Genomic DNA, 13907 nt, shown 5'->3' on the forward strand with positions numbered 1-13907 from the left:
ATACGCATAGAAATTTGTAATCCAACTAATTAGTTTTTATTAACTAATATCTACTTGAAGCGTTTAAGATTTTTCTTTTTGAGGAAACACAACCAACACTACATTTTCATTGATAGGGTAGGGTAGAGAAAACCAATCAAAGTTTAATACGGAAAGTCGCTAGGTGTTCTTTATACTGCTATGATTGAAGATCAACAGAGTGGAAGTTTCTAAAAAAAGCTTAATGCAGGAAAATGAAAAATATTAGCTCCAAGCAACTGGCTATAGCAGCAAGCCAGCTAAAAGGATTAAAGATAAAGTGCGCCGGCCCCTCTGCCAGGGTCGATGTGGTCTGCCTGTTCAGCTCCCGTGAGCATCAGGTGATGCGTGCTTTGCGTTCGGAGCCTGCTCTCTTCCACGGTTTTTGGAAGACAATACTGAGGGTGAAGCTGACAGTTTTTGTTGCTCATCGAAACTTGGGTTTCAATTCTTGATTAGCAGTTTAGCACATATATGAACACCACTAGTTGTTGGAACTAATCCAGATGCACATATATGAAGAGTTTTTACCCTTGTGTCAGGGCTGGGAGTTGTCCTTGATGAGGATGGAAGAGTTATTGCTCTGCTTTGCCATGCTTGCAGAGATAATGCATAATTGATATTTGTGTAGTTGCCTTTTAGGAGTTATTGCTCTGGTAGTATTGCCTTTTAGGAGTTATTGCTCTGAACTGAACTACAATTTAGTTGTTATTTTGCTTTAGGGAAATGGCGCCACCACCACCACCACCATGTCGACGGTGCAAGTCAAGGTGCGCCAGCAGCCTTGCAACTGGCACGCTGTTTGGCATCTACTTTGAGTCTAGTTTTCTTCATGCAGCGATAATAAATTATATGAAACTAGTAACCACTATTTTGTTTTTAGTGTTATTGGCATTAATGCATCGTGTATATATCATTTTGCTTTTTGTACACAGATCGTCCCATGCAATGTGAGGTCAGAATTCAACAAGCTGACCGGAGACTCTGTGACCTTTGAGGCTCCTGGGGGCCCATACACTATGGAGGTTCAGAAAGGACGAAATATGACGCAGGTGGGAGGAGATGGATGGGTCCGTTTCATCGCCCACATGCGTATCACCGGTGGTGAGTTGATCAGCTTCTCCTTCAGAGCAGAAAGACCCAAGTTGGCCGTGATTTATGTCAACAAAGCAAAAGATGATGAGGATGATGACGACCCACTTGGTGAAGCCATCGTAGCTCAAAGAATAAGGTTGAGCGAGGAGGAGGTGTGCAACCTATGGGACATCATTCCGCCACATGCTAACTTCGTCGGGGTGCCATTCGTGACCCGCCTGACAAGTACCATGGTTGATCGGCATATCATGGTATGTTGCATTTACTGTAGTAATTTGATGATATGCTTTATTGTTATACTTAGTGTAGAGTCCGATGATATATATGCTATGCTTGGTGAATCTTATATGCTTAGTGAATCTTATATGCTTTATTGTTATACTTAGTGTAGAGTCCGATGATATATATGCTTAGTAAATCTTATATGCTTAGTAAATCCGATGATCTATATGCTTAGTGAATCCGATGATATATATGCTTTATTGTTATACTTAGTGTAGAGTCCGACGACATATATGCTTAGTAAGTCTTATATGCTTAGTGAATCCGATGATATATATGCTTTATTGTTATACTTATTGTAGAGTCCGACGACATATATGCTTAGCAAGTCTTATATGCTTAGTGAATCCGATGATATATATGCTTTATTGTTATACTTAGTGTAGAGTCCGATGATATATATGCTTAGTGAATCTTATATGCTTAGTGAATCCGATGATCTATATGCTTAGTGAATCTGATGATATATATGCTTTAGAATCCAAAGAACTGTTAATAGTGTAGAATCCATATATACTTATTAGTAGAATTCATGCTTAGCAGAAATGTAGTACTGTCTTTTGATAGTGTAGAATGTGTGAGGTTACTTATTAATTGATATGTTTTTCTTATTCAAAAATTGCCAAAGAGCCTATCTGAGAGTTGTGGTATCAAGCCTGATGAAGAAGGCTCTGCTGGAATACACCTTACTGCGAGGGGCTCCGTCACCACTTGTGCATACGGCGTGGACACGGACGATCGCATATACTTCAACTCGGTTGGGTGGAAGAGCTTCCTCGTCGGCAAGAATCTTCATGTTGGACAGGCAATCCTAATTACTATCAGGAACACCCACCCCCCAGGCTTGAGGATGATGGTCGTCATCGATATCATCTAGAACTACATATGCATGCGTGTGGTTGCTAAACAATATATATGCTAGTATGACTACCTAGTAGACTTATCAACTATGATCTATCCATGCATTGTCGTTATATTAGTTTGTGAGATTGTGTGGTTATATTAAATGTGGTATTGTCGTTAATACTTGTGAGATGGTTATGTGAACTTAGTTTATTTGCACTGGACTTGTCTTGATTTCCATGAATATTGCATCTGACTTTTTTTTATTTTTTATTTCTATTTACCTAGTCGTAGCGTGGGGAGAAAATAGGGCGCTACTACTACGTGATGATAGTAGTAGCGTTGGTAGGGAAAGAGGCGCTACTACAAAGTATCTTAGCTGCAGCGCTTGTTTAAAAATGCGCTATTGTTAAGTAATAGCTGTAGCGCCCTAGCAGCCCGCGCTACTGCTATGTAAAAACCAGCGCCACTAGTAAAGTTTTTTCTAGTAGTGTTAGCGCCCGAGGCTGAGCAACCCCTCCTCTCTTTTGCTCATGCGTACGACGTGGAACGTTATTCTTGTAAGTTGTAACTATACTTTTCTGATTTTTTTTCTCCCCTGTCTATTAATGGAACGATACGCAATTTGCGCGTTCGTAAAAAAAATCTTCTCCTGAGAATCATGACTCCTAAAAAAAAGTGTGCCGTGCCTGGCCCGTTTACGCGTGGGCTGGGCCGTGCCGGCCAGGTCTGGCCGCTTGTGCGAAACCCTCCTGCCCCTCCTCCGCGGCCGAAAAAGAAAGGAGAAAAAAATTCCCCACCCGCACACGGCGAGGCGATGGAGGCCGCCGCCGACGACCTCCTCGCCGCCCTCTCGTCTCCCTCGCCCTGCTCCCGCGCCGGCCTTCACTCCCGCTTCGCGGCCTACCTCCACCCCTTCTCCCCGCACCTGCCCGCAGCCAACTCTCCTAACAACCCCACCCCCGACGCGGCCGCCGTCCGCCCACTCGCCAAGCGGTTCCTCCCGTTCCTCTCCCGCGCGCTCCAGCTCCTCCCGCCGCTCCTCCGCCAGAACCCTAGCTCTGTCTCGGCCTCGGCCGCCGACAAGCTTCTCGAGATCTACGGCCTCGTCCTCGACTGCCTGGCCGCCGTCTCGCCATGCCTCGCCGGGAAGCCCTACTCCGTGCTGCTCCAGCTGTTGATGTGGTTTTGTTTATTTTCTTATGCAAACTTTAGATAACACTTAAAGATTTTGAAGATCACCAAAGTGTGGACAGTGCCCCTCTTCTCTATCACTATCTTATGGCCTGCTCGTCTCCCTTGCCGGTGAAGTCGATAGGCTTAATCGTAGAGCAGGTATCAGATTCTGTTTTGTTAAGGTTAACAGTAATTTTGATCTCATTCTGATGCGAAGTGCTTTGGTTTTTGCAGGAATTATTGGCATATGGAGCAATGGTATCTCGTGTGACCATGTTCTGTGCAAATATGCAAAATAGAATAATAGATATTCTCTTGAATGAAATATATTGGTCAAAAGAATATTATCTGGATAGATCAAAGGTTTTAGTTAGGAAGGCATGTATACTCCATGCGTCTGGGGTGCAAAACATAAACAGCTGTCTAGAGTCCTTTTCTGAAGCCATACCTTTACTGGTAAGCGCTCCCACTCCCCTCCCTGCTGTCCCCTCCTGTCCTGTTTTCTTATGTATACCACAAGGGATATCTAAGATTCATTTTCTTACATCAAACCAGCGAGGCATCTTACTGGATTCATCTCGAAGCAATGCAATTGTGATCCATGAATTGGTTATTGCATACTGCCTGCATGCTCATTGTGCCCACTGCCCAGGAAGCCAATCATGGCGGCAAGGTAACTGCTTGTATATTAGCTAATTGTGCCAATCATGCACATTGTGCCCATCTCAATTGCATGTAGTCACTTGTATGTTAGCTAGTCAAGAATAATATTTTGTCGTGATGAATTCATCTGACCTCTGCTCATATCTATATTCACCGTAAGGTACAGGATAAGTACAGAAGTTGTTAGGCTAGATGTACAAGGTACTGACCGATGCTAACCATGGGCTATACGGGCTAACTACACAAGATCCTAACTTATACATCACGTTAGGATATGGCTAACTAACATTCCCCCGCAATCTCATCCGGTGTAGAGGTTGAGACTGGGGTGTGGTCGCTGAAGCATCTGCTTGGTGAGTGGTTTTGTGAAGGTGTCAGCAACTTGGTCTGCAGAAGATACAAAATGCACTTCCAACGCTCCCATTGCAACCTTCTCTCGCACAAAGTGAAAATCGACTTCAATATGCTTCGTGCGAGCATGGAATACTGGATTCGCAGTGAGATATGTCACCCCGAGGTTGTCGCACCACAACACTGGTGCCCGTGGCTGAGTTACCTGTAATTCTTTGAGCAAGGACTGTGGCCAGGTTGCTTCAGCAGTGCCATTAGCCAATTCTTTGTACTCAGCTTCAGTCGAGGATCGTGAAACAGTTGATTGCTTTCGCGCGCACCAGGATATGAGATTGGGTCCAAGGAACACCGCAAACCCGCCGGTTGAGCGTCTATCATCGCCATGTCTAGCCTAGTCGGCGTCTGTAAATATACTCATGAGAGTAGAAGCCGATCGCCGAATAGTCAGACCAGTGGACACCGTCCTCTTTATGAAGCGGTGGATCCTCTTTACTGCTCTCTAGTGCACATTAGTGGGCTGCAATAGATACTGGCAGACCTTTGATAACTGCGAAGGACAGATCAGGTCGAGTCAAGGTCAAGTATTGCAATGCCCCAACCGTGCTCCTGTACCAAAACGTTTCCTCCTCGCCCAAGGGATGACCAGATTCTCGCAAGAGCTTCTCATGGGTGCACATCGGTGTTGAGGTTGGTTTGCAATTCGCCATATTGCTGCGCTCCAGAAGATCAAGAGGCTGATTTCCCCGGAATAGCAAATCACCTCAATGCCTAGGAAATACTGCAAGGGGCCCAAGTCTTTGACAGGAAACGTGACAGAGAGCTTGTGAAGGAGACGCTCAACAACAAAGGAGGAGCCGCCGACAATAACAATGTCTGTCAGCATGTAGATGGTGACACCGCCTCAGTGAAGATGAACAGCGACGTGCCCAACGTCGAGGGAGTGCGCCATCGGTTCCTGGGCAGGCTTGCCTGCATGCGATCGACTGGCGCTGCATGGCAACACAGGCGACTGAGCGGCTGGCCGCTGGTGACGCTGGAGTAGCACCAAGCAGTGATGCATGGGCTGTGGAGTTGGACGAAGCACCTGGACCTGTAGAAGACTCGGTGCTACACAAACCCCAGTGAGCAGAGTCAAGTCATAATTCCTCATGTGATCATTAGCTGTAACCGGCTCAGTTCGAGGGAAAATGGATGATGGTGTGGGTAGAATAGGGGTGACAAGGGTGTGTCAGCGAAAGGGAAAACATGCTCATCAAAAATAACATCGTGGGAGATGTAAATGCGTCTAGTGGAGCGGTCTAAGCATTTGTAACCCTTATGCATGGAGCTATAGCCGAGAAACACACATCGCCATGAACGGAAATCTAGCTTATGATTGTTGTATGGACGCAAGTTTGGCCAGCACACACAACCAAAGGCACGAAGAAACGTGTAGTCAGGTTGTTCATCGAGAAGAGAAGCAACAGGGGAGGAATTCTTGAGGGTGCGTGTTGTCATACGATTAATGAGGTAACAGGTTCTAAGAAAGGCCTCGTCCCAAAAATGAACTGGGAGAGACGAATGGGCTAAGAGTGCAATCCCGGTTTCTACTATATGACTATGTTTCCGCTCGGTGATACCATTTTGCTGGGAAGTGTGAGGACATGTAACACGATGAGAGATTCCCCCATGCTGGAATTTTTTTGAGAGGCGACGGTATTCCCCTCCCCATCTGATTGTACTGTTTTGATCTTGGTGTTTACCGAAAAAGGCTTTTGCTCCGCTTTATATATAAAGCAATGATCGACAATAACCCGATACAAACGCACGCCATCACAACACAAGCACACACCCAAGGCAGGATACATAGGCGTTGATCACAGCAACACCACCCCTAGCACTATAAGAGCAATCGGGGGCTCAATCGGGAACACGCCACCGTGGAGAAATGAAGCCGCATACGATGAACCGTGGGCTCCAAGGCGGCGCCTTCAGGAAGGAAACGACACCAGAGTGCCGCCACCGCCTGATCCGAGAATCAGAGTTTCCCCTAGAGCAGCATGACGGGCGGTGAGAGCCGCGACGACGCCTTCAAGAAGGGAACGAGCTTCGTCGTCGCCGGTCCGTCCGAAGATAGAACATGTTTTCACCCCGGCCAACACTCACCGCCACCGAACGCCACACCCAGCTACCACACCACCCACACGGCCATGGCCACCGGGCAGCACCAAGCCACGGGCTCTGCCCATGAGCACCGCGCTACCACCACCAGGGACCGCCATCGCGGCATCCAAGACCTTGACACCACCTCACCCGGGATCCGCCGCTACCCCAACCAAAGAGACGAGCGGAAATGTCCCGCCTTTCACACCCCTGGGCAGCCCTAAGCGCCGAGACCCAAAAGGCCGGTCAAACCGGCCTCCATCAACATGTCCTGCAGTACCGAGCGTGAGACGAGCTCTGTCCTGCGGCACCATGTGCGAGACGAGCTCGGTCCTGCTGCACCGTGCGCGAGACGAGTTCGGTCATGCTGCACCGTGCGCGAGACGAGTCCGGTCCTGCTACACCGTGTGTGAGACGAGGTCGGTCCTGCCGCACCGGGCGCGAGACGAGCAATGGACCGCAGCTGGGAGAAGGACAACCCTTCAACGAAGTAACGGACGGACGATGAGGAGAGGAAGCGAAGGCCGACACAAGACTACTACGGACGAACCGACGCCGGAGCATGCCAGCCATCGCCGCGGTCGACCTGCCAAGCCGCCGTGGAGCCACCCATGGTCGGGACAGTAGCCACGCCGAGCCACCACCCAACCCGCGCCGCCCGGCGAGCTCGAAGCGTGAGAGACGCCGGGCACGCACAACCACCAACACGGCCGGCCGCCGCAACCACCAGTTGATCCCCGCCGGGGGCCAGTACCAGGCCATCGGCAACCAGCCTAACCATCACACCTGACCCCCACTAGCGCCCGCAGCCACCAGAGGCGGCCGGCCCACGCCGCCACAGCCCGTGCTGCCCGCGAAACAGCGGCCGGAGGAGACGCCCCATCCCAGATCGGATCTGGTCGCCCCTCACCACCACCCCGAGCACACCCCGCCTCACAGAACACCGCATGCCCTCTCACACCACGAGCAGACCCACCCCGCTGCCAAGGAAGCCTAGATGCCGCGCCGCCCCGGTCCAGCAACGCGCCTCCACGCAGGGACGCCGGCCCGCGCCGATCTCCGCCGCGCCAGGGAGAGAAGAGGCGGCGGCGAGGGGAGGGAGGGGAGGAGGAGGCCTAGAGGCCGGCGGCGGGTGTGTCCCCTTGGTAGCTCGTGGGAGCGACGCGAGGGGAAGGGGCTGTCTTCGAGCTTTGATTTGGCCCTTCATCTTGATGTTTAGCATGCGTTCAACAATGTTTTTGGATGGTATAAAACGTTTGTTCTACCTAAGATTTTCATTTCAAAAGGTAGATCGAGGTGAAGCAACTATAATCATCCACGAAACTGACATAATACGTAAAACCTCCAACCTAGGTGACTGCTGGTCCCCATACATCCGAATGAACAAGCTCAAGGGGTGCATGGGTGACATGAGAGGAATCCCTAAAGGGTAATTGATGAACCTTCGCACGTTGACACGCATCACAAACACTAGACTTGATAAAGCGTGCACAAGCAAATTTATTTGATCTAAGAACAGACTCGACGACGCTTTTGCTAGGATGTCCTAATCGCCGATGCCACACATCAAGGGAGAGCTTCGCGCTGAAGAGGGCTTGGCGACCGAAGATGCTGGACAAAGACTTGGAGCTTGGCACCAGGTAGAGACTACCACGGCATCTACCATGAAGAAGAACCGCCCTCGTTGCTCGGTCCTTAAGATAGAACAAATCAGGGTGAAGTTCAGCAAAGGCATCATTGTCTGAAGTTAATTTTTGAACTGATAAGAGATTCTAGCTAGCACGAGGAACATGCAAAACATTGCGAAGGTAGAGAGGTCGGGAAGAGCCGGAAACAGCAGGTTGACCAACATGGGAAATAGACAGACCTGCACCATTGGCGACTTGCACCTGATCCTTGCCGCTGTAGCGCTCCTGCATGCTGAGCCTATCGAGGTCGTTGGTCAGATGATCAGTAGCGCCTGAGTCCAGGATCCAGTTCTGATCAACGGTGTAGGAGCCGCCGCCGGTGTTCGCCATGTTGCCGAAGCGTTTGCGGTGTTCTTCAGGCTATTATGCATGGTTAAAATGGTGTCGGCATCGCAGAGCATCATGCCCAAATTTCCGGCATACCTGACACTTGAAGTTACTCTTGCCGTTGCTGCGACCCCGACCTTGGCCGCCAGCCTGTCCTCCCTGACCGTTGCGTCAACCATGCTGGCCATCGGAGTTGCGTGCAGCAGAGTTATTGCAGGAGTTGTGGATTTCACCAGCCGAGGCTTGCTGTTCCATGCGAAGCTCGGTACTGAGGAAGAAGCAATAGAAACTGTTGAGACTAACGGTCTCCTCCCGAGCCGTGATCGATGCCACAAGGTGCTCGTATTCCAGGCCCAGCCCGACAAACATGTAGCTGAGGATTTCGTCATCGCCGAGCAGCTTGCCGATGTACGCTACGGCGTCGGCCAGCCCCTTCACCTTGTGGAAGTACTCAGCGGTGGTAAGGTCCTTCAGGGTGGACAGCTGGATGCGCATCTGCATAAGACGCGCCTTCTTCTCGGACGCGAACATGTCATGCAGCGCCGTCCAGACTGCAGCGGATGTGGTGAGGCGAGTCATCTGTTCGAGGATATCCTCAGACATGGATCCCAGTAGTGCGATGAGCATGGTCTGGTCTTGCTGGTACCAGCGGAGGAAGAGAGGGTTGGCCTCCTTCGCATCAACGCCTGTGCTGGTAGTGATGATGTGGGATGGCGCCTGCACGGTGCCCCATGCGAGCAGAGGGCAGGGACGACCTGCGTCTTCCAGAGGAGAAAATTATCCCTATTTAGCCGAAGTGTGATCAGGTTCCCGAGCGAGGAGATCGAGACGGGATCAAAGGAGGAGCTGGAGGCTGTGGCGAGGACACCGGTGTTGCCGGAGACGAGGGTGCTGTTGGTGTTTGTCATGGCGGCGGCGTGGAGGGAAAGAAAGGATCTTAGCGCTCTGTGATACCAAGTCAAGAATAATGTTTTGCCGTGATGAATTCATCCGGCCTCTGCTCAGATTTATATTCATCGTAAGGTACTGGGTAAGTACAGAAGTTGTTAGGCTAGATGTACAAGATACTAACCGGTGCTAACCATTTGCTATACGGGCTAACTACACAAGATCCTAACTTATACATCACGTTAGGATATGACTGAGTAACACAGCTACACCATGCGTTTGCTTTGTTTGCTTATGGTTATTTGTTTTTTCGAATAGGTAATCCTTGATGATGCTACGAGTGCTGTTGACTTGTGGTCAAAGATGGGTACCTTGCATCATTGTTCTCCTGGTGTGATCTTTCAACAGCCATCAGAAACTCTTGTACCACTTTGTTTTTTTGAACGAAGACGCTAGACGCGTCCGGCTTTAAATTAATAAAGCCATCAGGCACCAGTTCAGCAAGGTACAACCCAGAATAGCAGAAAACAGGTTCAGTCCAAGAGGACGACGGAAAACAGCACAGAGGTTTCACGCGAAGGCAACATTACACCATACAAATCATCCAACGCAGAGGACCTATCTAACATGAAACATCCACCGAAGACACCAAAAGCATCATCGAGCCGTCGTGTCTTGTCTAGCCATCACCTGTATAGTCGCTCAGCATCGCGCTCCTTCCCCAGCGGAGTCCATGTCTGTAAGAAAAGGTGACATTTGAAGATCACATCCGCAGGGTGGTTAGGAAATTTTTTCTCAATCGTAATTTTATTGCGCGTCGTCCAAATAGCCAATAGTAGCGCCCCTACGCAACGCCAAGCGATTCTACTACTGGTCCCTCGTGTTTTTAAGGATGGCAATCAAGTCGTTCCCCGAGGCTGGGTTCCAGTTCGAGTGGAAGGCTTCCCTAACTGCACTCCACGCAAACCTGGCTAGGTGGCATCTAAAAAAGACGTGGTTAGCATCTTTACCTAGACCGCACACAGTGCAGGTACCATCAGCCGGACCGTTACGTTTTGCCACATTATCCGACGTGGGCGGCCTATTCCTGAGCATTTGCCACATGAAGATTTTAATTTTCAAGGGCAGGCCTGCCTTCCACAGCCCCCTAGCTATATCTAGCGCTGTCCCTTCAGTGAGCTTGTTGTATAAAGATTTAACCGAGAATTACCGGGACGCTGTCAAGCTCCATTCGACCAGATCTTCGCCCGGCCCTAAACGGTTGTCACCAATTTGATGCACTAGGTCGTCCCACGCCTCCCGTTCGGCATTGGAAAGGGCCCTCATAAAATGGATCGCTGGAGGGTCAGTACGGGCTGCCTCTCCCACTGATATGTTGGTGTCAGTGGCGATCCGAAAAAGATTGGGGTGACTTTGCCAAAGTGGAGAGGCTCCCAGCCAATGATCCAGCCAAAACCGAGTGGATTGTCCATTTTGAATCTGGAATTTGGCCCCGATAGCAAACGCTGGTCGGACCGCTTGGATCCCTTTCCAAAACACGGAGCCGTTGGCCGGGGCACTGAAAGGATTCCCATTTGGGAAATACTTAGCCTTTAGCAGCTGAGCCCAGAGACTCGTCTCGTTTTGGGCAAGCCGCCACCACCATTTGGACAGTAGGGCTACGTTCATAAGTTTGGAGTTTAGGATCCCCAAACCTCCGAATTTTTTTGGCCTACAGACAGCCGCCCACTTTACCAGGTGATATTTCCGCTTGATACCAGTTCCTTCCCAAAAGAACCGGGATCGCGGTGTATCTAGCTTAGCGTGCACGCCATCAGCTAATAAGAACATCCCCATAGTGAATAGGGGCAGGGAAGAGAGGCTCGAGTTAGTTAAAATGAGCCTAGCCGCAGAAGACATAAAACGCCCTCGCCACGGGCTTACCCTATTGGCCACCTTCCCATACAGCGGCTCCCACTCTGAAATTGAAAGTTTGCGATGGGATATAGGAAGCCCCAGATACTTTATTGGAAAGCTCCCAAGCTTGCAATTAAGTAGATTTGCGGCACGCCTACTTTGATGGTCGTCCATCCCCATGGTGATGACCTCGCTTTTAAGAAAATTTATTTTGAGTCCGGACAGGATCTCAAAGGCTAATAACAAAAGCTTAATCGAGGCGATACTATGATCGTCGGCCTTAAACAAAAGCAAGGTATCGTCTGCATATTGTAAATGGGTCACACCACCCGGGATGAGGTGTGGAACGAGTCCCTTAACATGACCAGCCTCGCTGGCCTTGGACAGCATCGCTGCCAAGGCGTCTGCCACAAAATTAAAGACGAGTGGGGAGATGGGATCGCCCTGTCTTAACCCTTTCCTATTACGGAAAAACTTCCCCATTTCGCCATTGACAATAACCGAGGTGTTGCCACTCGAGATCAGATGCATGATCCGGTGTACGAAACCCGCCTCAAATCCCTTTTTGAGGAGGACTTCCCGCACGAACTCCCAGTTTACGCGGTCGTACGCTTTTTCAAAATCGAGCTTGAGGATAACGCCCTGCCCACGAGTACGTTTTAACTCGTGGATTATCTCCATGAGCGCAATAGGGCCTTCAAGAATGTTTCTACCCTTAAGGAAAGCGGTCTGGCTCTTATGGATTATTCGTTGGGCAACCGGCGCTAACCTAGAGGCAAAGGCTTTGGCACATAACTTGAAGGGAACATTTAGGAGCGTGATCGGACGGAACAGCTTGATTGTATCCGCCCCTTTGACCTTGGGAATCGAACAGATCGCCCCATAATTAAGTCTCGAGAGGTCAACCGTGCCTAGGGCGAAGCCATTAATAATAGCTTGGAAGAGGTCTCTAAGGAAAGGCCAAAACTTTTTGAAGAACTCTACCGGCCAGCCATCCGGGCCTGGAGCCGTGTCGTTCTTCATGCCCGCAAGCGCTAGGTCAATCTCTTGTGGCGTAAAGGACAGCATGAGTGCGTCGTTTTCCTGTTGAGACACCCTCTCCTCCGGGCCCCATAAGTCTTCCCTAAGACTTAAACCTTTCTCTTCGGCTGTTCCCAACAGCTCGACAAAGAAATCGAAGATGTGCTTAACGATTTCAGACTGGGACACCAGAGTCCCATGCTCCGACTGAAGTCTTAGGATGGTACTCTTGCGTTTACGGCCGTTGGCATACGCGTGGAAGTAGCCGGTGTTGGCGTCACCTTTCGCGACCCACTTGACGCCGCCCCTACGTCGCCAGTATTCCTCCTCTTCTCTAAGGATAGCCAAGACCTGGTTTTCCAGAGAGTAGCGGAAGGCGGTAGGAGGCGTGGGTCGCGTGCGCGCGTGCTCTGTGCGTGATGGCGCTGGCGGCGGCGATTGGGTAGATCGAGAGCTAGGGTTCCAGTGGTCGGGGGACTAAGTAGGCTGGCCACTTGGGCCAAATGGGCCAGCTGGTGGGTGGGGGGCGTGCTGCATGGTGCTGAGCTGGGCTGGGCCTGACAAGTGTTGACTAGCACTGCTGGTTTTATTATGTATATACTGTAATGTGCTGTACAGTTTACTACATACTACTACGTACTACTACTAGGTATTAGTAGTTGAGTACTACAGTACTATGTCGACTAGTCTAGCACTAGTCTAAGACTAGTCCGATGAGTCTATGAGTCTCAACCTCGGAACGACTCGTCGACTCGTAATTCTTGGTGGACACTGAATTCGAACAGCGCGCCTCTTCGGCCGCTGCCTGTTCGCTTCGTCTCCTCCATTGCTTCACCTCCCGTCGCAGCCTGTTCGCGTCCCTCTCCTGTGCCTATAAAAGGGAAGTCGCTCCTCTCAGGGAGACACACCAGAACGACACAACCCTCTCGCCTCCAAGTTGCTGACCACTGAGCTACTGCTACGATCTTCCCCATCCTGGCTTGTGGCGTGCACCGCAGGTCGGGACAGTAGGCCTCCAAAACCGCACCTTTTGAGTCCTGTCCGGGAGAAGGGTGATAAGGTTTTTGGGGAGCGCTTCGCGCGACTACTAACTTTTTCGTCATGGACCCCCCGGACTCCGACGACTACTTCACCGACGACGACTTCTTCCCCGACGTCGACAACCTCCTCGACGACATGGCTGGCGAGGACACCGACCCCAAGTCCAGCGCTTCTGCTGCTGCTGTCCCGTACGCGTTCTTCCTCTTTCTATTAGAGGCCCTGTTACAGTTCCTTGTTCTAGTGTTTGCCCTTGATATGTTAGACTCTGTTTCATATATGCAACTTGCTATACTGTCTGCTCTAGATGTGTTTAGTTACAGTTCATATATGAAGATGTTGTTTACCTTCTCTTTGTCAAATCGCATGACTTGTTTTATCACTGCTATACTAGTCGTACTTTATCTAGTATTTCTGTTAATAGAATCATTTGGTAAATTGCTCATATTACCAACAATCGAAAAACCTTATCATAGGCAA

The 13907-nt window shown here is 50.0% G+C and overlaps 1 pseudogene; it reads right to left on the reverse strand.

Annotated features, from left to right (window-relative positions):
- Positions 1–8845: 8845 nt before the first annotated feature.
- Positions 8846–8984, reverse strand: LOC123056345 (uncharacterized; annotated as a pseudogene).
- Between the last annotated feature and the right edge of the window lie 4923 nt (positions 8985–13907).

This window comes from Triticum aestivum, chromosome 2D, assembly GCF_018294505.1.
Source record: "Triticum aestivum cultivar Chinese Spring chromosome 2D, IWGSC CS RefSeq v2.1, whole genome shotgun sequence".
Lineage (NCBI taxonomy): Eukaryota > Viridiplantae > Streptophyta > Magnoliopsida > Poales > Poaceae > Triticum > Triticum aestivum.